Below are 23897 nucleotides of genomic sequence, written 5' to 3' on the forward strand. Positions count from 1 at the left end.
GCTCTGGGAGAGCTGAGCACAGGCCGGAGTCCCAAGGCACAGGCCGTCAGGATGCTGGTGACCTGGGTGGGGAAGCAGGCCAGTGCCCTCAGCAAGCAGCACTAACGTCCCCAAACCTGGCCCCGGCCTGACTCCCAGAGCTCCCACGGGCTGCGGGGGGGGTCCTCGGTGGGCCCGGGAGGCTGGGGGTGCCCTCGCAGACTGATGTCCTCGGTCACTTCTGTTTCCGTGGTGTTCTGCAGGGCGATACACACCACGGCTTTTCCTCCCGCTGAGCGTGTCCTGCAGTTAGCAGGGATCTGTTCTGCCTGAGTCCCCTCCACTTGATAGTTGGCAGTTTCTCCACAGCTTCAAGGAACATGTCTAACTGCCTGATTTTCATAATATACAAACTCTTAACTGCCCAGATAATTAAAGCTAATGCAGTGAGAGGCACAGCTCCCCACACGGGCCAGGCTGCTGTGGGTGGGCTCTTCCTTGTGGCCCCACCGACCGGCTTGCATAGCGCCTAGGGGTTTGCTCAGAAAGGGGCTACCAGCAGGACCCCAGCATCAGGGGCTTCTCAGGGTTTCCGCCCAGAAAGGCACCACATTGGACAGCTTGGCCAGGCAGCCGGTTGGGGACTGAGGATGGGCAGAGACCAGGGGGCGTGTGCGCCAGGCAAGGCCTCCAGGAATGCACACACATGGTCTCACTGCCAGCACATCAGCACAGGGCAAGCTGGGGTCCTGGGCAGGTACTGGCCAGCCCTCAGCTGAAGACCACGAGGGGTGCGGGATGGCCCAGGAGAACAGGACAGGCACACAGTGACACCAGGCCCAGAGGTCCCCACACTCCCACTCCTTGGTGCCAGCCCTGGTTGTGGGGGCTCTCCTGAGGCAAAGACCAATGATCATAACCCATGTCATTTGTCTGCTCCCCTGGGCACCAGGGAGACATCCTCCCAGCACCGATGGACCTCTGACTGATACCCAGAGCCTCCCCACTACCAGTCTACAGGGGCTGTCACTGGCCCAGACAGTAACAGTACCTGTTACTAAACATCATCCCACAGAGCCTGAAACCAAACCTCCTGAGTCAGTGCCTGGGCCCAGACAGGCCCCCACGCCCCACTAGCCCACGGACCCACGTGCTCCGGGTGACGTCTGCCAGAAAGCAGGCAGGAAAAGTCCACCCCGCAGGCCGTGAGCCCAGACAGGTCCCCCAATGCCCCACTAGCCCACGGACCCACGGTGTCCCAGGTGACGTCTGCCAGAAAGCAGGCAGGAAAAGTCGTCCCGCAGGCCGTGGGCCCAGGAAGTACTGGAAACCAGGGCAATGACCCTCTCTCTCTCCCTCTCTCAACATCTCTCTCCTCCTCTCTGTGTCTGTCTGTCTCTCCCTCCCTCCACGGACAGTAGCCCAGAGGAACTGGGAGAAGAGGGAAGTTCAGCAAAACCAAAGGCACCATGGCCTCACCTGGGGTGCCCGCTCTGGCTGAGTGACGGACACACATGAGTGAACCTTTAGCTCTGAGCACCTCGCACCCCCCTGCGTGTAGGGGAGAGCCTAGCATACCGGGGCGTCAACAAAAAAGTGTTTGTTGAACTGAATTTTCAAGGTCTTACAAGAAAGAAAAAACAACATAAATCAATAATAGCTTGTTCCAACTACGACTCAAGTATTCGAGATTTCCTTCAAGCTACAGCCAGGCCCCAAGCTGACCTCATCTTAGGGCCCCTGTAACTGGACAGCCTAGATGCCTGCGGCCCCTCCTGGGGGCCTGCCCGCCCACAGGCCACCCCTTTCAGACCCACCTGTGCCTGCCGCTCTGGGACGGAAGCGCACCCAAGAGCCACAGGCCCTGGCTCTGCAGCCCGGGTCCCTGTAGTCACTTCTGCACAGGGTGGGGAGGAGGGCTGGTCCTTGCTCAGGCCGACTCCCCTCCTCAACCTTGCTGCCTTCATCCCGAGCACTGAGAGCCCCTGCCCGGGCTCAGTCCCACTGCACAGCATTCTCTTTCCCTGCCCCCAGTGTGGTAAGGCAGACACCACCTCCTCCAGGAGGCCCCAGCCCTCAGTGCCCAGAGGACTGGACTTGGTTCTAGAGAGCTCCTCTGGGCCAGGCCCTCGTGAGGGCATCGGTGTTAACAGCACGTTCCTGTGCGATGCAGGCCTACTATGAGCTCCGTCTTTTTATTAACTTTCCGCATTTTACTTATTAATGCCCAACTCTCACTTCTAGAAGAACATAAACAGCCGGGCCATCAGCGGCGCAGTGGATAAAGCATTGACCTGGAATGCTGAGGTCAGCAGTTCAAACCCCAGGTTTGCCCGTCAAGCGCCTACAACAGACAACTACTACGGGCTGATGCTTCCAGCTCCCCTACCCTTTCTCTAAAACAAACAAACATTTTTAAATAAAAAATAAAAGGGACAGCCTGACCTGGGGTGGCGCACTGGATAAAGCGTCGACCTGGAACACTGAGGTCGCCAGTTTGAAACCCTGGGCTTGTCTGGTCAAAGCACATATGGGAGTTGATGCTTCCTGCCCCCCCCCCCTCCCATCTCTCTCACTCTCACTCCTCTCTAAAATGAATAAATTTAAAAAAGAAAAGGACACAAATAAAGCAGCCCCCCTTTTAAAGGGCCAGTCTCCTACCACTTCACTTCCCCACACAGTCACCTGTTACACCCTGCCCTCCGGTGTCCTGAGAGGCAGAGAGAAAGGTGCCCCGCCCAAGCCTTATCCCCCGAGGGAGGCCGTGACCCTGCAGCCTGGCCCACAGACCACTCGGTCCCTGATGGTGGCCGCTTGGCTGTGGGTAAGAGAAACACAGGGACAGTGACCCTGAGAGAACCGTCCGGAGCACCCACGCTGAGGGCACACAGCTCAGCAGCGTGAACAGATGGTGCTGTGGCCCCAATGCCTGGCAGGAGTGAGGGCTGCAGGGACCGTGTGTGGCACACAGGGACAGAGCTGGGTGGACAGGGGAGGGCCCTGCCCTGGGTGGGGCAGGCTCCCGCTCCTCCAGGCCGCCGGCCGTGGGTTGTGTAGATAATCCTGTTATTTAGATAGGATGTTGGTTTAATTCCCTTCATTACAGACTCCCAGGGTTGTAATTTTTTTTCTCCACATGATGTATTCCCCGTGGCACATTTCACTCAAATCAAACCCTTGGCGCCTTTATTGCCAACGAGGCCCGGGCGCTGCGTTATCAGGCCCACACACACAGCCCTCTCCGACCCGCCATGCAGAGGTCACTTCTAATGACTAATCGATCTCATTAGCTTTCCTAATTAAAAACTTTACTACCGCAATGGAAGACAAACTACGGAAAACTGCTGGCATCATATCTGAATGGAATATGAGCCCATCCATCAGCAGGGCCCTGGCTCCTGCACAGAGCGCCCGCCGGCCCCCCCTGTTCCCACGCTCTGGGTCACGGCGCAGTGGGGAGCCTGCTGGGTGCTGGGGAGCAAGAGGGCACCCGGGCGCCTCCCGCACGCCGACACGGGTGCATGGGGGCCGGCAGTCAGGAGGCAGGGCCCCGGCGGTCTGGCTCAGCCCCAGTTCCTACTGCTCTCCACGCCCCAGTGGCGGGGGCAAGGAGCTCGCCAGCCCTGGGGTCCGTGCAATGCTGGGTGGCCGGGTCCGGCACACTAGGTGGGTAGCAGAGAGGCAGGGGCCGCATGCCCCCTCCCTGGCTGTCTGTAGAGCCCACCCCGGGCCTGCCGCCCCAGATGGCAGAGCCCAGCAGCCCGTCCCACAGATCACGGCTCTCACTCCACCTCACTGTGGGGTAGGAGATGAAAGGGAGCTGAGATTTCTGTGGAACTGCAAAGAGAAACAACCAGGGGCCCTGGCCGGTTGGCTCAGCAGTAGAGCGTCGGCCTGGCATGCAGGAGTCCCGGGTTCGATTCCCGGCCAGGGCACACAGGAGAGGCGCCCATCTGCTTCTCCATCCCTCCTCCTCTCCTTCCTCTCTGTCTCTCTCTTCCCCTCCCGCAGCGAGGCTCCATTGGAGCAAAGATGGCCCGGGTGCTGGGGATGGCTCTGTGGCCTCTGCCTCAGGCGCTAGAATGGCTCTGGATGCAACAGAGTGACGCCCCAGAGGGGCAAAGCATCGCCCCCTGGTGGGCGTGCCGGGTGGATCCCGGTTGGGCCCATGCGGGAGTCTGTCTGACTGCCTCCCCATTTCCAGCTTCGGAAAAATGAAAAAAAAAAAAGAAAAACAACCAGGAAGAAAGTGAGTTAATAACCTCACAGCTGTCTAATGAGGAGAAGATGAGACCAGACTGCCCCTCTGTGCACAGTCGGCCGAGGCCACTGACCAGGGGAAAAGGCTTCTCCCAAAGCCAGCCCCCCCCCCGATCCCCCGGGGGGCAGGTGAGGGCCCCAGCAGCAGGCTGCTGAGCTCTTACTCCCCAAAGGCAGTGGAAGCAGGACCACGTACAGCCTGGGGACAGAGAATCCAGCCTGCCTGCCAGGTACCCTGGAAAGCAGGCCACGCTCCTTGAGGGGCACCTGGCCCCCCCGCGGCGAGGGGAGCGGCAGGGTCAGCATAGGCGCCTGACCGCTCAGGGACGATGCCCTGCAGCTGGGCTGAGGGTATGGAGAGAGGTGACAGCCTTGGGCTGAGGGCTGTCTGCAGTCCAGGCCTCCTCACCCCCACCCGGTATGACGCGACTCTCTGATCACTGCCCAGTCTGCCCAGTATGATGTGACTCTCTGATCACTGCCCAGTCTGCCCAGTATGATGCGACTCTCTGATCACTGCCCAGTCTGCTCAGTATGATGCGACTCTCTGATCACTGCCCAGTCTGCTCACTGGATCACTGCCCAGTATGCCCAGTATGATGCGACTCTCTCTGATCACTGCCCAGTCTGCCCAGTATGATGCGACTCTCTCTGATCACTGCCCAGTCTGCCCAGTATGACGCGACTCTCTGATCACTGCCCAGTCTGCTCAGTATGATGCGACTCTCTGATCACTGCCCAGTCTGCTCAGTATGACGCGACTCTCTGATCACTGCCCAGTCTGCCCAGTATGATGCGACTCTCTCTGATCACTGCCCGGTCTGCTTACTGGATCACTGCCCAGTCTGCCCAGTATGATGCGACTCTCTCTGATCACTGCCCGGTCTGCTCACTGGATCACTGCCCAGTCTGCCCAGTATGATGCAACTCTCTCTGATCACTGCCCGGTCTGCTTACTGGATCACTGCCCAGTCTGCCCAGTATGATGCGACTCTCTGATCACTGCCCAGTCTGCTCAGTATGATGCGACTCTCTCTGATCACTGCCCAGTCTGCCCAGTATGATGCGAATCTCTAATCACTGCCCAGTCTGCCCAGTATGATGCGACTCTCTGATCACTGCCCAGTCTGCTCAGTATGATGCGACTCTCTGATCACTGCCCAGTCTGCTCAGTATGATGCGACTCTCTGATCACTGCCCAGTCTGCCCAGTATGATGCGACTCTCTGATCACTGCCCAGTCTGCCCAGTATGATGCGACTCTCTGATCACTGCCCAGTCTGCTCAGTATGATGCGACTCTCTCTGATCACTGCCCGGTCTGCCCAGTATGATGCGACTCTCTGATCACTGCCCGGTCTGCCCAGTATGATGCGACTCTCTGATCACTGCCCAGTCTGCCCAGTATGATGCGACTCTCTGATCACTGCCCAGTCTGCTCAGTATGATGCGACTCTCTGATCACTGCCCAGTCTGCTCACTGGATCACTGCCCAGTATGCCCAGTATGATGCGACTCTCTCTGATCACTGCCCAGTCTGCCCAGTATGATGCGACTCTCTCTGATCACTGCCCAGTCTGCCCAGTATGACGCGACTCTCTGATCACTGCCCAGTCTGCTCAGTATGATGCGACTCTCTGATCACTGCCCAGTCTGCTCAGTATGACGCGACTCTCTGATCACTGCCCAGTCTGCCCAGTATGATGCGACTCTCTCTGATCACTGCCCGGTCTGCTTACTGGATCACTGCCCAGTCTGCCCAGTATGATGCGACTCTCTCTGATCACTGCCCAGTCTGCTCACTGGATCACTGCCCAGTCTGCCCAGTATGATGCGACTCTCTCTGATCACTGCCCAGTCTGCTTACTGGATCACTGCCCAGTCTGCCCAGTATGATGCGACTCTCTGATCACTGCCCAGTCTGCCCAGTATGATGCGACTCTCTGATCACTGCCCAGTCTGCTCAGTATGATGCGACTCTCTCTGATCACTGCCCAGTCTGCCCAGTATGATGCGACTCTCTGATCACTGCCCAGTCTGCCCAGTATGATGCGACTCTCTGATCACTGCCCAGTCTGCTCAGTATGATGCGACTCTCTGATCACTGCCCAGTCTGCCCAGTATGATGCGACTCTCTGATCACTGCCCAGTCTGCTCAGTATGATGCGACTCTCTCTGATCACTGCCCGGTCTGCCCAGTATGATGCGACTCTCTGATCACTGCCCAGTCTGCCCAGTATGATGCGACTCTCTGATCACTGCCCAGTCTGCTCACTGGATCACTGCCCAGTCTGCCCAGTATGATGCGACTCTCTCTGATCACTGCCCAGTCTGCTCAGTATGACGCGACTCTCTGATCACTGCCCAGTCTGCCCAGTATGATGCGACTCTCTCTGATCACTGCCCGGTCTGCTTACTGGATCACTGCCCAGTCTGCCCAGTATGATGCGACTCTCTCTGATCACTGCCCGGTCTGCTCACTGGATCACTGCCCAGTCTGCCCAGTATGATGCGACTCTCTGATCACTGCCCAGTCTGCCCAGTATGATGCGACTCTCTGATCACTGCCCAGTCTGCCCAGTATGATGCGACTCTCTGATCACTGCCCAGTCTGCCCAGTATGATGCGACTCTCTCTGATCACTGCCCAGTCTGCCCAGTATGATGCGACTCTCTCTGATCACTGCCCAGTCTGCCCAGTATGAAGCGACTCTCTCTGATCACTGCCCAGTCTGCCCAGTATGAAGCGACTCTCTCTGATCACTGCCCGGTCTGCCCAGTATGATGCGACTCTCTCTGATCACTGCCCGGTCTGCTCACTGGATCACTACCCAGTCTGCCAGTATGATGCGACTCTCTGATCACTGCCCAGTCTGCCCAGTATGATGCGATCTCTCTGATCACTGCCCAGTCTGCCCAGTATGATGCGACTCTCTGATCACTGCCCAGTCTGCCCAGTATGATGCGACTCTCTGATCACTGCCCAGTCTGCTCAGTATGATGCGACTCTCTGATCACTGCCCAGTCTGCCCAGTATGATGCAACTCTCTCTGATCACTGCCCAGTCTGCCCAGTATGATGCGACTCTCTCTGATCACTGCCCGGTCTGCCCAGTATGATGCGACTCTCTGATCACTGCCCGGTCTGCCCAGTATGATGCGACTCTCTCTGATCACTGCCCGGTCTGCCCAGTATGATGCGACTCTCTCTGATCACTGCCCGGTCTGCTCAGTATGATGCGACTCTCTGATCACTGCCCGGTCTGCTCAGTATGATGCGACTCTCTGATCACTGCCCGGTCTGCCCAGTATGATGCGACTCTCTGATCACTGCCCGGTCTGCCCAGTATGATGCGACTCTCTCTGATCACTGCCCAGTCTGCTCAGTATGATGCGACTCTCTGATCACTGCCCAGTCTGCCCAGTATGAAGCGACTCTCTCTGATCACTGCCCGGTCTGCCCAGTATGATGCGACTCTCTCTGATCACTGCCCAGTCTGCTCACTGGATCACTACCCAGTCTGCCCAGTATGATGCGACTCTCTGATCACTGCCCAGTGATGCGACTCTCTGATCACTGCCCGGTCTGCTCACTGGATCACTGCCCAGTCTGCCCAGTATGATGCGACTCTCTGATCACTGCCCAGTCTGCCCAGTATGATGCGACTCTCTGATCACTGCCCAGTCTGCCCAGTATGACGCGACTCTCTGATCACTGCCCAGTCTGCCCAGTATGACGCGACTCTCTGATCACTGCCCAGTCTGCCCAGTATGACGCGACTCTCTGATCACTGCCCAGTCTGCCCAGTATGACGCGACTCTCTGATCACTGCCCAGTCTGCTCAGTATGACGCGACTCTCTGATCACTGCCCAGTCTGCCCAGTATGATGCGACTCTCTCTGATCACTGCCCGGTCTGCTTACTGGATCACTGCCCAGTCTGCCCAGTATGATGCGACTCTCTCTGATCACTGCCCGGTCTGCTCACTGGATCACTGCCCAGTCTGCCCAGTATGATGCGACTCTCTGATCACTGCCCAGTCTGCCCAGTATGATGCGACTCTCTGATCACTGCCCAGTCTGCCCAGTATGACGTGACTCTCTGATCACTGCCCAGTCTGCCCAGTATGACGTGACTCTCTCTGATCACTGCCCAGTCTGCCCAGTATGATGCGACTCTCTGATCACTGCCCAGTCTGCCCAGTATGATGCGACTCTCTGATCACTGCCCAGTCTGCCCAGTATGATGCGACTCTCTGATCACTGCCCAGTCTGCTCAGTATGATGCGACTCTCTCTGATCACTGCCCAGTCTGCCCAGTATGATGCGACTCTCTGATCACTGCCCAGTCTGCCCAGTATGATGCGACTCTCTGATCACTGCCCAGTCTGCTCAGTATGATGCGACTCTCTGATCACTGCCCAGTCTGCCCAGTATGATGCGACTCTCTGATCACTGCCCAGTCTGCTCAGTATGATGCGACTCGCTCTGATCACTGCCCGGTCTGCCCAGTATGATGCGACTCTCTGATCACTGCCCGGTCTGCTCAGTATGATGCGACTCTCTCTGATCACTGCCCGGTCTGCCCAGTATGATGCGACTCTCTGATCACTGCCCAGTCTGCTCACTGGATCACTGCCCAGTCTGCCCAGTATGATGCGACTCTCTCTGATCACTGCCCAGTCTGCTCAGTATGACGCGACTCTCTGATCACTGCCCAGTCTGCCCAGTATGATGCGACTCTCTCTGATCACTGCCCGGTCTGCTTACTGGATCACTGCCCAGTCTGCCCAGTATGATGCGACTCTCTCTGATCACTGCCCGGTCTGCTCACTGGATCACTGCCCAGTCTGCCCAGTATGATGCGACTCTCTGATCACTGCCCAGTCTGCCCAGTATGATGCGACTCTCTGATCACTGCCCAGTCTGCCCAGTATGATGCGACTCTCTGATCACTGCCCAGTCTGCCCAGTATGATGCGACTCTCTCTGATCACTGCCCAGTCTGCCCAGTATGATGCGACTCTCTCTGATCACTGCCCAGTCTGCCCAGTATGAAGCGACTCTCTCTGATCACTGCCCAGTCTGCCCAGTATGAAGCGACTCTCTCTGATCACTGCCCGGTCTGCCCAGTATGATGCGACTCTCTCTGATCACTGCCCGGTCTGCTCACTGGATCACTACCCAGTCTGCCCAGTATGATGCGACTCTCTGATCACTGCCCAGTCTGCCCAGTATGATGCGATCTCTCTGATCACTGCCCAGTCTGCCCAGTATGATGCGACTCTCTGATCACTGCCCAGTCTGCCCAGTATGATGCGACTCTCTGATCACTGCCCAGTCTGCTCAGTATGATGCGACTCTCTGATCACTGCCCAGTCTGCCCAGTATGATGCAACTCTCTCTGATCACTGCCCAGTCTGCCCAGTATGATGCGACTCTCTCTGATCACTGCCCGGTCTGCCCAGTATGATGCGACTCTCTGATCACTGCCCGGTCTGCCCAGTATGATGCGACTCTCTCTGATCACTGCCCGGTCTGCCCAGTATGATGCGACTCTCTCTGATCACTGCCCGGTCTGCTCAGTATGATGCGACTCTCTGATCACTGCCCGGTCTGCTCAGTATGATGCGACTCTCTGATCACTGCCCGGTCTGCCCAGTATGATGCGACTCTCTGATCACTGCCCGGTCTGCCCAGTATGATGCGACTCTCTCTGATCACTGCCCAGTCTGCTCAGTATGATGCGACTCTCTGATCACTGCCCAGTCTGCCCAGTATGAAGCGACTCTCTCTGATCACTGCCCGGTCTGCCCAGTATGATGCGACTCTCTCTGATCACTGCCCAGTCTGCTCACTGGATCACTACCCAGTCTGCCCAGTATGATGCGACTCTCTGATCACTGCCCAGTGATGCGACTCTCTGATCACTGCCCGGTCTGCTCACTGGATCACTGCCCAGTCTGCCCAGTATGATGCGACTCTCTGATCACTGCCCAGTCTGCCCAGTATGATGCGACTCTCTGATCACTGCCCGGTCTGCCCAGTATGACGCGACTCTCTGATCACTGCCCAGTCTGCCCAGTATGACGCGACTCTCTGATCACTGCCCAGTCTGCCCAGTATGACGCGACTCTCTGATCACTGCCCAGTCTGCCCAGTATGACGCGACTCTCTGATCACTGCCCAGTCTGCTCAGTATGACGCGACTTTCTGATCACTGCCCAGTCTGCCCAGTATGATGCGACTCTCTCTGATCACTGCCCGGTCTGCTTACTGGATCACTGCCCAGTCTGCCCAGTATGATGCGACTCTCTCTGATCACTGCCCGGTCTGCTCACTGGATCACTGCCCAGTCTGCCCAGTATGATGCGACTCTCTGATCACTGCCCAGTCTGCCCAGTATGACGCGACTCTCTGATCACTGCCCAGTCTGCCCAGTATGACGTGACTCTCTGATCACTGCCCAGTCTGCCCAGTATGACGTGACTCTCTCTGATCACTGCCCAGTCTGCCCAGTATGATGCGACTCTCTGATCACTGCCCAGTCTGCCCAGTATGATGCGACTCTCTGATCACTGCCCAGTCTGCCCAGTATGATGCGACTCTCTCTGATCACTGCCCAGTCTGCCCAGTATGATGCGACTCTCTCTGATCACTGCCCAGTCTGCCCAGTATGATGCGACTCTCTGATCACTGCCCAGTCTGCCCAGTATGAAGCGACTCTCTCTGATCACTGCCCGGTCTGCCCAGTATGATGCGACTCTCTCTGATCACTGCCCGGTCTGCTCACTGGATCACTACCCAGTCTGCCCAGTATGATGCGACTCTCTGATCACTGCCCAGTCTGCCCAGTATGATGCGATCTCTCTGATCACTGCCCAGTCTGCCCAGTATGACGCGACTCTCTGATCACTGCCCAGTCTGCCCAGTATGACGCAACTCTCTGATCACTGCCCAGTCTGCCCAGTATGACGCGACTCTCTGATCACTGCCCAGTCTGCTCACTGGATCACTACCCAGTCTGCCCAGTATGATGCGACTCTCTGATCACTGCCCAGTGATGCGACTCTCTGATCACTGCCCGGTCTGCTCACTGGATCACTGCCCAGTCTGCTCAGTATGATGCGACTCTCTGATCACTGCCCAGTCTGCCCAGTATGACGCGACTCTCTGATCACTGCCCAGTCTGCCCAGTATGATGCGACTCTCTCTGATCACTGCCCGGTCTGCTTACTGGATCACTGCCCGGTCTGCCCAGTATGATGCGACTCTCTCTGATCACTGCCCAGTCTGCTCACTGGATCACTGCCCAGTCTGCCCAGTATGATGCGACTCTCTGATCACTGCCCGGTCTGCCCAGTATGATGCGACTCTCTGATCACTGCCCAGTCTGCCCAGTATGATGCGACTCTCTGATCACTGCCCAGTCTGCTCAGTATGATGCGACTCTCTGATCACTGCCCGGTCTGCCCAGTATGACGCGACTCTCTCTAATCACTGCCCAGTCTGCCCAGTATGACGCGACTCTCTGATCACTGCCCAGTCTGCCCAGTATGATGCGACTCTCTGATCACTGCCCAGTCTGCTCACTGGCAGCAGCTACTCTGCCCCGCGCTCCGTGCCGCCCCACTGCCTGCACCATCACCAGCTAGAAACGGGTCTGACGGCTGCGTCACGGCCAGTCTTCCCAGAAGCTACGCTGACCTCTGCCTCATGAGCCACTGCAGCCCAGCTGCTCAGGTTCCGGCTGTCCTGGCATTAACGGTCAGCGCCCTCGGGCACACAGGATGGCGGGCAGCAGGGGACCCACCCAACCAGGACCCGCAGGTCAGGCAGCCTGTCCCCAAGGACAGCTGAGCTGCACTCATGTAAATATGGCCACAGAAACGAACACAGAACAGCAGGCACACACTGTGAGGCCTGCGGCAGCCAGTATGGCTCCTGCACCTGAAACGTGGACATGCCTGTGTGCACAGCCTGGGCCTGGCGGGACCTCAGTGCCCCCTGCCGCAGCTGGGCCCCAAGGAGGGCCATGCAGGTGGAGTGCTGCCCGAGAACCCACCCGATGTGCTGCAGTGCGCCAGTGTCCGGGACTGAGCACCTCCTGCAAGGCCCAGCCCAGGGGAAGGGCTGAGGAGTAGCCCCAAAGCCTGCTTGGCTCCAGCCCGGCTTCTCTGGGCGCTACCTGTCCAGTTAGGGCATTTCTGAAAGCTGGCTCCATCTGAGCTGTCCTCTTGATCCACCATCCTGGAGACAGTGAAGCCAGGGCTGCATCTGAGGGTGCAAAGGACCCTAGGACTCTGAGCAAGGAAGGCAGACCTCGGTTGGGGCACCAGGACAAGCTGCGTGGACGCACGCCCCTTGCTGGAAGCAGCCGGGAGGAAGACCGAGTGGGGGGTGGGCTTGGTGCTGCAGAGGGGGCCTCAGGAGGACCCTCCCTGCGTCCCAGCCCCCGCCCTGTGTCCCGGCCATCCTCCCCATCCGGGCTCAGGGTCTGCTCCTCCCCAGTCTCTGCAGCAGCCACCACCAGGGGAAGCTGGCCCAGAGTCCTGCCGCCCGGGCGCCCTCACAACTGACCCCACACCACCCCAGCAACTCTGCACCCACAGCCTCTGCAGCTGCACTGCGCTGTTCCTCCAAGACACACGTGCAGATACACACACGCATGCACACGCATCACGTGGGTGTCTCCTGCGCACACAGTCTGGCTGCCGGCCTCGGAGCCCACCAGACCCACGCCGCACCTCACCGCCTCCACCCCCAGGTCCTACGGCTTTGGGCTGAGCCAGGCTGGACACGTCTAGATGCAAAGCTGAGGAACCCAGACACCAACATCCGTGCTCCTGGGAGTCAGCAGCTGGAATGGGACCCAGCCTGGGACCTGGGGGAGAACCCCAACGGCCCAGTATGTCCAGATGCTAGTGAGCCGGGGCTTTGTGTCCACTACGCCTGCCCAGCTTGGCCTGCAGTGGGCAGCAGGGTCCTGCCAGGAGCCTGAGGGACACCTGGCTACCTCTCCCCATTGGGCTGGCCTGTCCCTCTCCTTCCCTGTCCCCAGCCCCACCATGTAGGAAAGCTTCAGCAAAGGGCCCAGGCAGGGGGGTGGGAGGTTGTGGGCGGGGGACTCCGAGGGCCAGCCATTTGAGCCTAGGAAGCTGTGAGCTGTCCTTGCAGCCCAGGGTAAGTGGTCTGCCCCCGTGCTGCCAGGGCCAGGGCAGGAAGCCACTGTGGTGGGAGCAGGGCTGGCGTGGATGCCCGTGGGGCTGGCGTGGATGCCCGTGGGGGAGGTGGGATGAGGGAGGCCGGGAGGCGTCAGCCCCTCGGGATTCAGCCTCTTCAGCCTCGTGGGCAGCCAACCCTCCAGAAGGAACAGGGATCAGCCTACACCCGCCACCAGGCTCTCTGCCCAACCTGGCTCCCCTGCCTGGACCTATGACCAATTCTCGAGCCAGCTGCTGAGAAAGCGGCGGTATGGACAGAGCCCCTCCCAAAGGAGTGCTCCCCAGAAGACCTGGCTGGCCAGGACTCAGAGGGGGTCCTAGTGCAGGGTCCCCCAGAGGTGGGTGGTGAACAGGTGGCTCCAGGAGACGCCTCTGTCCTCCCTCCACCCAGAGACGGGCTGCACGAGACCCCCGTGCGTGGACACGGCCAGCGTCAGAGCCCAGCACTCCTGCCACATCGGCCTGGCCGCCTGACCTCTCCCAGCCGTGAGGGTTTCCTCTCCGCCCCTCGTGTGGCAATGCCCACGCCCCTGTGGACAGTGCGGGCAGGCAAGCTCTCCTAGCCTGTCACTCTCCACCTCTCCGAGTCCTGAGAGAGTGTAGTCGGGTTTGTTTCCTCCCCTTTTAATTACAGTGTGCGGTTCACGCACACGCACACGTAGGGCAGTAAGTGGGCCGTCTGGGTCCACACCTACATCTCACAGGTGTGAAGTGCTCTAAGTGCTGCCCAGGGCCTAACAGGCGGTGTCTCAGCCTCCCGACCAGAGACCCAGGGGCTCCCCCACCTAGCCCTCGAGGCCCCGTGTGCAGACCAACCTCCAGTGAGGACGGGGCAGGAGGGTTCACCTCATCTGTCTGTCCTCTTGGCCAGCATCCCTGACCTCCACAACCCTGCGGCACCCTGCAGACACAGCCCTCATCGTGCCTCTGGGGTCCCCAGGGAACCTCCCGGCCCTACCTGCTACCCCTGACTGAGCAGCTCTCCTCTAGGAGGCCTGAGGGTCAAGCCTGGGCCTCCTGATGTGGCTCCCAGGGACCCACGCCAGCCTCACTCCCACCCTCACACGTGGCACTGCCAAGCATGCTGCCCTACCACTTCACATGCCGACTGCCTGCCCTGCGAGGTGGCCCCTGGGGACCCCGCCCGCCACTGCCTGCCAGGAAGCGGAGGACGCAGAGGCCACAGGAGGCCAGGCTGTTTCCCCAGACCTCCTGGGCCCTCCACTGTTTGGAGAGGAAGACCCAGGGAAGGTTGGCTCTGACCGGCTCTGGCAGAACATCCTTGCTGGGAGAAGGGGGGAGCCTCTGTTCCCTCACCCCTCCATACAGAATCACAGTGCCCACTGCACAGCACAGCTGATAGGGCACAGCAGCCCCTCAGTGCATGGACGGGAGACTGAGGCCCAGAGAAGGAAAGTGACTGCCCACCATGCCCAGCAGGATGAAGCCCAGGTGAGGCCAGGCAGGGGCTGCTTCAAGGGGCCTCTGCTTTGGGGTCTCCCAGGAAGGACGGAGAGGGGCTCCAGACCACTGACACCAGCCTAGAAAACACCAGAGGAGGCCACTCCACCTGTAACAACTGTTAGACACCTGTAGACCTCTACCTGTCCCTGCAGTGAGGGATTCTGGCTGCATTCTACCTGTACTGGACTCACACAAGCGCCCTGCTGCCCGGGGCCCAGCCCAGGCCCGCAGCTGGGTGGAGCCTGCAGGAGACAGGGCTTGCCCCTCCTGCTCCCGCCTAGGAGGACACAGCCACAACAGTACAGTGGAGCCCGCCCTGGGAGCAGGTATTCATGTGCTGGCAGGGGCCCGTCCATTTCTCCAAACGAGCCTTGATGGCAGTCGAGGCAGGAGGCGGCCAGCGCCCCACCCCCGCGCTAACACGGCGGGAGCTGCCAGGGCGCACGTTCTAACAAGCTCCAGACGTGGGATGACTGGAATCACAAAGTATGAATTTTTATGAGCCCAATAAATCACTCCACTCTTCCTGTGCTCGCTTGATGGTTCCCAGCACTGCAGCCGGGGAAGAGCCATGCTGCAATCAGACACCCGCCCAGGCCCCGCGTCTGGGGGGAGGGGCGCAGTGAGGCGCGTGCCCACCCCTCAAACGAAGGCCCCGCCCAGCTTCGAGGCCCCGCCCAGCTCGGAGTCCCACAGTACTCCCACGCAGTACCCCCACGCAGTGCCCCGACACGGTGCCCTCACGCAGGTGGCCTTTGGGAGGGCGGTGGTTACAAGCTCCTAGGCACACTCACGCAGGCACAGGGCTCTAGCAGGGGTGTGGGCGGACCCCGGGCCCTAGAGGAGGAGGGCTCTGCTCCAAGTCACTGACCAGGCCCATTCCGGGAGCCCAGCAGGGGGCCTTCAGCGCCTTCTGGAGAAGATAAGGGCAGTGGCCGCCCAGGCCCTGGGCCTCACGGCTGCACATCAGGACAGGACAGGACAGTTTCCATGCGTCTCAGTCCTCTGCCCTCTCAGTCCCCTGCTCGCTCGCAGCGCAGAAGCCCACGGAAAGCCACTCGGCACCGGCACCAGCACCCGCCTTCCTGCAGCCAAGTCGCCCGACCCGGAGATCAGCCCCTGACAAACATTTACCGATGATCAAATCAGAGCAGCAGCCCGACAGGGCCACGCGTCACCTGCGCAGCCGCCAGCACTGCGGGCCGAGGAGCGTGGGCAGCACGTGATGACAAACAACGCTGTCAGCCGCCCGTCCCGCGGCGGCCGTGTTCTCTGCTGTCCCCTACTACCTGGTGTTTAATGACAACACTGTCAGCCCAAGACGGGGCGCTGCCGCAGCGGACTGTCAGGGCCTATTAGAGGGAAGATTGAGACCCTGCTCTGCTCGAACTCACTCAGGCAACACGAGCCGCTAGTTCCTATAATTATTGTGTGCAAGCCATCGATCGCCCACTGACACCTGACCCGTCTGTATGAAATGGGGGTAGTTTGCTCCCTGACAATCGCTATAGATTACGGGGGGTGCGTCTCCCGGACTCTTAACAGTCGCTCTACGGAACAGGAAAGGGGAGAGTGAACAACCCCCCCCCCCAGCTCTTGGGCCCCACAGGCAGAAAGCCCACATGTCCCCAGCTCAGGAGGCAGAAAGCCCAGCATGTCCCCAGCTCAGGAGGCAGAAAGCCCGCATGTCCCCAGCTCAGGAGGCAGAAAGCCCAGCATGTCCCCAGCTCAGGAGGCAGAAAGCCCACATGTCCCCAGCTCAGGAGGCAGAAAGCCCGCATGTCCCCAGCTCAGGAGGCAGAAAGCCCAGCATGTCCCCAGCTCAGGAGGCAGAAAGCCCAGCATGTCCCCAGCTCAGGAGGCAGAAAGCCCAGCATGTCCCCAGCTCAGGAGGCAGAAAGCCCAGCATGTCCCCAGCTCAGGAGGCAGACCCCAAAGGCAGTGGTGTCAGCCTGGCAGGAAGCTGGGGCGATCCAGGCAGAGCACGCAGAGCAAGCGACAGAGGACACTGGGTGAGCCCCACAGGGCAGGGGCTGGGTGCCACGCAGACCACTCTCCTGCGCCTCCCCTTCACAGAGAAGGGACCAGGCCGGGAGCTGGCCTGCGTGCAGGTTTGTCGGGCTGCACAGTTGATGCTCACCACCCCCAGCAGGTCTGGTGGGCTTCAGAACACACTCTGTGGACCCCAGGACCCTGAAGTCAGCTGCTCTCTACAGTACCCTGTCTGACCCCCCAGAGCAGCTAAGACAAGCAGTACTAGAGCCAAGTGTCCCTGATTTGTTTCACTCAGGCCCTAGTTACTTCCAATCTGCCTCCGACAAAGGCCAAAGGCCAAACCCTCTTGTGGCTCAGCAGCCCCAGTGGCCATGAGGAACCGTGTCCAGGACAGAATAGGGTATGCGGGGACATGTCACCACAAGCACCCAGGGCCATGAAGGTGAGGGCACACACCTGTGTGCGGCATGTGGCTGGCACCCATCAGAGCACAGAATCAGCCCATGACACATGGTGGGTCCCAGGACTCAGCTCCAGCCTCAACTTCAGAAGACAGAGCTCATGGTGGGGGCCCTCGTCCCCTCCTCCTCCTCTCGGTCCTGGATCATAGGCTAGGCCTGCGCCCTCCTCTGCTCGGAAGCCAGCCCCTAACCTCAACGACCTTCAGGACCCCTCAGCCCTCCTGTGGCCAAGTGGCTGTTGCTTCCCGCCTGTGGCCCTCTGCACCCAGCGTCACGGGCATGCCGGTGGATCCCAGCCAGGTGCATGCAGGAGTCTGACTGCTTCCCCACAGAAGACAAGCGCCAGGCCCAGGGCCAGTCACTGGCTTCATGCCGACAGCTCAAGCGCTTGGCACTGCACCCCTAGGACGGAGCAATGAGGAGCAAACACTACTGCCAGGCCCCCGCCAGCTGAAGTGGGTGAATCTTTTGCCTGTTGAGATGGAGGCCCACAGAGGGGCGGCTCACCCCTCACCCCAGACTCAGGTGCTGGGTGGGGAGCTGCATCCCTCCCCGTCTCCTGCCCTGCAGCCCCCCCTGCACCACGAGGACCGGACTGCCCAGCCAAGCCCATCCACCAGATTCACCTCACACGGACCACACACGTGCACAAAGCCGCCGCCGCCCGGGCGCAGGTTGAGGAGTGTGAGCGCGCTCTCAGCCACAGCGGCAAACAGCTGGCTGGAAGACAGGACGCAGCCCAGCTCTCAGAGGCGTCTGGAGGTGTCCACGAGCAGGCGGGAGCAGCACAGAGCACAGCCACAGGGCACTCACAAGCAGCACCCAGGGCACTGCAGTTCTGAGCTGTGGCCACGGATCACGGGAGGGAAGGGTCCCCTTTGGAAAGGGGCGCGGGCTGGAGGGAACGTGCTCCTCAGGTACATGCCCCTGAGGTCCCTCCAGTGCTGATCGTGTGGCCCATCCCCACCCCCACCTTCCCTCAGGGCGGTTCACCCTGAAATGCACTTCATGACCCTTGGTCTCAGCAGACCCCAAATCTCTGCAGGTGTCCCCAGTGCCTGGAACACGCATGTCCCCTTTAAACATGGTCACACCTCACACCAGGGGCACCCACAGATTCTGTCCACTGAAGTCCTGTTTCCTCGGGCTCATTGCAAACTAACTGCCTTTGATTTCCACAGGAGCTGTGCCCACAGCACTCAGCAGCCACCCAGGCAAGCCTCAGCTCCTGCACATCTTCAGCACTGAGGGTGTGTGCCTGGCAGTGACCCAGAGGCCACCCGGAACTGGGGACACCTTGTCCTAACGCAGTGTTGAGTACTGCAGGAGGCACTGGGGACTGTTGGCCAGGGGACCAGAAATCAGTTAACATGGTCACCTGGCCGCTCAGAACTGCCCACCTCCACGCGCCAGGCCCGACTCTGGCAGGCATCAGTGGTGCCCCAGCCTGGGCCTGGCCCCGGCCCCACAGCCCACCAACACGCCTCCTCCTGCCCACAGCGGTTCGGGGCCAGGCGGCACATGTGGGCAGCTTCCCCTCTGCGCTGATGTGTGGAGTGGGGCGTGTACTACTCCAAGGTACTCCCCAAAGGAGGGCCATTCTTTACAAGACTTCTCGGGCCAACGGACTCCTGCCTCAGGCAGCGTCCTGTCCAGAGGTGGTGACGTCTGCTGCTCTCACAGGGCTGCAGGAGGGCACTGCGCCCCACAGCCCTGCCTCCTCAGGCCAGCCGGGGTCGCGGGAGCCCCAGTCACCGCTTCATCGCTCGGCTGCAGACGCGGAAAGTGCCGTCAGGAGAAGAACTGCGGGAGCACGGCCCTGCAGCCTGGGGCACACTGAGCAGGATCGACAGCTCAGGAGCAAACCTGGAGAACCCAGAGCCTGCAGAGCGACAACGGGGCACGAGGGCCAGACAGCCCCGGAGGGTCTGCTCCAGGCCGACACACCAAGAGTGCTGGGCGGCCTGGGGTCTCCCTCTGCCCCCGGGCAGGGCAGTTCCTAGGACCCTACCGCTCCCACAAACTCGAACCAGCAAGGAGGGCAGGTGTGCAAGAACCGGACCCCCGCCCAGTGCCACACTCTTCATGTGCCTCCCAGCACCCTGGCTCCCACCGGGCAGCCCGACAGCATGGTGCCCAAAGACAGCAGCCGCAGGGCTGCTCCCTCGGCCCTCTCCAGCATGGCTCCAGCATGGCTCCAGCATGGGGACAGACAAGGGACAGGACAGACAGTGGTCTGGGCTCTGCACCCCATGGGGCCTCTCTGAGCACAGCACCTTCAGATAAACTGTGCACCCTTGCTCGGGGCTTTGTGACCCTGGGGTTCAGCCCCCGGGGGGCACAAGAGGAAGTGAGGAGCAACACCTCACTTCCAAACCCCACGGCAAGGGGACCTGCCAGCCTCCCTGAGCTGGACACCTTGTCCCAGTGCTGCGTGGATCAGGCAGTGGCACAAGTCAGGGTGCTGGTCCCAACAGGCCCTGGGCTCTGCAGACCCCTGTGCAACCCGGGCCAGAGACACTGTAAGTGCTCTGGGGCTTAGCTCTAAGGCCAGTGCTCCTTCCTGCCAGGCCCAGGAGACAGACACTTAGGCAAACCAACACTAACTGGGCTCTGGCCAGTTGGCTCAGTGGTAGAGTGTCGACCCGGTGTGTAGGAGTCCCGGGTTTGATTCCCGGCCAGGGCACACAGGAGAAGCGCCCATCTGCTTCTCCACCCCTCCCCCTCTCCTTCCTCTCTGTCTCTTTCTTCCCCTCCCGCAGCCAAGGCTCCATTGGAGCAAAGTTGGCCTGGGCGCTAAGGATGGCTCTGTGGCCTCTGACTCGGGCGCTAGAATGGCTCTGGTTGCAACAGAGCGACGCCCCAGATGGGCAGAGCATCGCCCCCTGGTGGGCGTGCCAGGTGGATCCCGATCGGGCGCATGCGGAAGTCTGTCTCGCAACAAAAAACTGATGATTGATGCTTCTCATCTCTCTCCGTTCCTGTCTGTCCCTATCTATCCCTCTCTCTGACTCTCTCTCTGTCCCTGAAAAAAAAATTTTTTTTAAAACACAATAACTGGACACTCAGTGGTTAGAAGCTGCTGGACTTACGGTCATTGTGTGCAACTATGGGTTTCCTCTGTAAATTCCACCAACGCCATGCATTTAGACCCAACCTTTGAGCTGGAAGGCTGCCTGTGTGAGTGCTGGGCGCCCCAGGCCACACAGGGCACCCCTGCCGGCTCGCGCAGGGCCCGGGGGCTGTGGTGCTTCTCGGGCTCCTCCCGGCCCCACTCCCTCCAAGCCTGGGCTCCGCCAGGAAGAGGGGCTGGCCTACTGCTGGAAGCAAGGACCCGGACAGTTATTGTCGGCTATCCTGAGGACGTCACCACCTCCTCCCATGGTCACAGAGAGAGGGGACAGGAAAGCAGGAGACCCATCAAGAGAGAGGCGCTGTTTCCAGGTTCACACCATCTCTCTAGAGGCTCCGACAGCAAGAGGGGAGCAGTGCCCCGCAGTGTGACACATGGCCCTGCCCTCACAGGAGACCAGGCCCACAGCCCTCACGGGCTCCCCTGGCTGAGCCACCACAGCACCCCAGCAGGAGCGAAGCAGTTCTCAGCGCAGACTGGGGAAGGCCCTGCCTTGTTGCCCTTGCGGAGGGAGCTCCGTGCCCCCACCCGATTCTCACCCTTCCTCCCACACCCGATTCTCACCCCTCCTCCCACACAGACTTGCTCTGTGGGACCAGCCTGCTGGCAGTGAGTGCCTGGCAGCGTAGGAAGGGAGAGTGGAGCCCGGCCCTCCCGGTGCCCACAGCCTGCCCGGCGCAAAGCCCCCACGGCCCACCTGCAGCAGCCTGCCGGGCGGTGCTCACTCCGGGGGCACATTCTCCATGCTGTCTCCCCAGCAGCTGCGCATCCCATGGGGGGTGATGTCATACAGCCATGACCACCCACAATGATGACCACTCCACACAAAATAACCAAACAGACCACCAAATCACAACCCAAAACTAAGGGGATCAGAAAACGGAGTGAACACGGATAATGGTAACTGAGTGGTCAGACGGGGATTTTTTTTTTTTTTTTTTTTTTCATTTTTCTGAAGCTGGAAACAGGGAGAGACAGTCAGACAGACTCCCGTATGCGCCCGACCTGGATCCACCCGGCACGCCCACCAGGGGCGATGCTCTGCCCACCAGGGGGGCGATGCTCTGCCAATCCTGGGCGTCGCCATATTGCGACCAGAGCCACTCTAGCGCCTGAGGCAGAGGCCACAGAGCCATCCCCAGCGCCCGGGCCATCTTTGCTCCAATGGAGCCTTGGCTGCGGGAGGGGAAGAGAGAGACAGAGAGGAAAGCGCAGCGGAGGGGTGGAGAAGCAAATGGGCGCTTCTCCTATGTGCCCTGGCCGGGAATCGAACCCGGGTCCTCCGCACGCTAGGCCGACGCTCTACCGCTGAGCCAACCAGCCAGGGCCAGACGGGGATTTTTAAGAGTGATTGATATATTCAGTGATTAGAGACAAGATTGAAAATTTTGGCAGAGACTTAAAAACTACCTTATTTTAAAAGACGATTGAAATTGCAGAATTAAAAAATAACAAACCAATAAAATCTTTTGGAAAATTTAAAAAATAAAAATAACTGAAACCAAGGCCTCACTGAAGGGACTCAGCAGATTACAGGAACCTGAACAGACACTAAGTAGACTAGGAAACGGGTCGGAAGAAGCTGTCCGGGTGAAGCAGGGAGAAACAGCTATGGGAGACACAGAGGAGAGTGCAGAAAACCCACAGGGTGTGGCAGGACCCCTCCCTGTGAGTGTGACTGAGCATCCAGAGCCAGAGGCAGAGGCAGGAGGGGGACGGAGCCGTTCTGACGACAGCCGAGCATTTTCCCAAAGTGGCAAAAACCCTCAAGCTACAGCTTCAAGAAATATCAGCAAGCTGGCAGGAGAAGTAGAGATCACACAGCTGCAGAAAGCCGAGCACAGAGAAAAGTGCCGGCCAGCGGAGGGGAGGCCGGCAGGTCAGGCCCGCAGAGGGCCAGTGAGAGACCACCGGGCTGAGGGACCAGAGGCAGGGAGACGAGAGGAGGGAGGTGTGGGTGTGTCTGAGCCCACTGCAGGAAAGGCTCTGAACTCTCACAGGGACGGAGAGAATGGAGGTGTGGGTGTGTCTGAGCCCACTGCAGGAAAGGCTCTGAACTCCCACAGGGACGGAGAGAAGGGAGGTGTGGGTGTGTCTGAGCCCACTGCAGGAAAGGCTCTGAACTCCCACAGGGACGGAGAGAAGGGAGGTGTGGGTGTGTCTGAGCCCACTGCAGGAAAGGCTCTGAACTCCCACAGGGACGGAGAGAAGGGAGGTGTGGGTGTGTCTGAGCCCACTGCAGGAAAGGCTCTGAACTCCCACAGGGACGGAGAGAATGGAGGTGTGGGTGTGTCTGAGCCCACTGCAGGAAAGGCTCTGAACTCCCACAGGGACGGAGAGAATGGAGGTGTGGGTGTGTCTGAACCCACTGCAGGAAAGGCTCTGAACTCCCACAGGGACGGAGAGAATGGAGGTGTGGGTGTGTCTGAGTCCACTGCAGGAAAGGCTCTGAACTCTCACAGGGACGGAGAGAATGGAGGTGTGGGTGTGTCTGAGCCCACTGCAGGAAAGGCTCTGAACTCTCACAGGGACGGAGAGAATGGAGGTGTGGGTGTGTCTGAGCCCACTGCAGGAAAGGCTCTGAACTCTCACAGGGATGGAGAGAATGGAGGTGTGGGTGTGTCTGAGCCCACTGCAGGAAAGGCTCTGAACTCCCACAGGGACGGAGAGAATGGAGGTGTGGGTGTGTCTGAGCCCACTGCAGGAAAGGCTCTGAACTCCCACAGGGACGGAGAGAAGGGAGGTGTGGGTGTGTCTGAGCCCACTGCAGGAAAGGCTCTGAACTCCCACAGGGATGGAGAGAATGGAGGTGTGGGTGTGTCTGAGCCCACTGCAGGAAAGGCTCTGAACTCTCACAGGGACGGAGAGAATGGAGGTGTGGGTGTGTCTGAGCCCACTGCAGGAAAGGCTCTGAACTCTCACAGGGACGGAGAGAAGGGAGGTGTGGGTGTGTCTGAGCCCACTGCAGGAAAGGCTCTGAACTCTCATAGGGACGGAGAGAATGGAGGTGTGGGTGTGTCTGAGCCCACTGCAGGAAAGGCTCTGAACTCTCACAGGGATGGAGAGAATGGAGGTGTGGGTGTGTCTGAGCCCACTGCAGGAAAGGCTCTGAACTCTCACAGGGACGGAGAGAAGGGAGGTGTGGGTGTGTCTGAGCCCACTGCAGGAAAGGCTCTGAACTCTCACAGGGACGGAGAGAATGGAGGTGTGGGCACGTCTGAGCCCACTGCAGGAAAGGCTCTGAACTCTCACAGGGATGGAGAGAAGGGAGGTGTGGGTGTGTCTGAGCCCACTGCAGGAAAGGCTCTGAACTCTCACAGGGACGGAGAGAATGGAGGTGTGGGTGTGTCTGAGCCCACTGCAGAAAAGGCTCTGAACTCCCACAG

The 23897-nt window shown here is 59.7% G+C and overlaps 1 protein-coding gene across 1 annotated transcript in view; it reads right to left on the bottom strand.

The window, feature by feature from the left end:
- ZC3H3 (zinc finger CCCH-type containing 3) overlaps nucleotides 1-23897 on the bottom strand; it is an 81853-nt gene that overhangs the window by 44987 nt on the left and 12969 nt on the right. The window lies entirely within an intron of this gene.

Source organism: Saccopteryx leptura, chromosome 3, assembly GCF_036850995.1.
Source record: "Saccopteryx leptura isolate mSacLep1 chromosome 3, mSacLep1_pri_phased_curated, whole genome shotgun sequence".
NCBI classification, from domain to species: domain Eukaryota; kingdom Metazoa; phylum Chordata; class Mammalia; order Chiroptera; family Emballonuridae; genus Saccopteryx; species Saccopteryx leptura.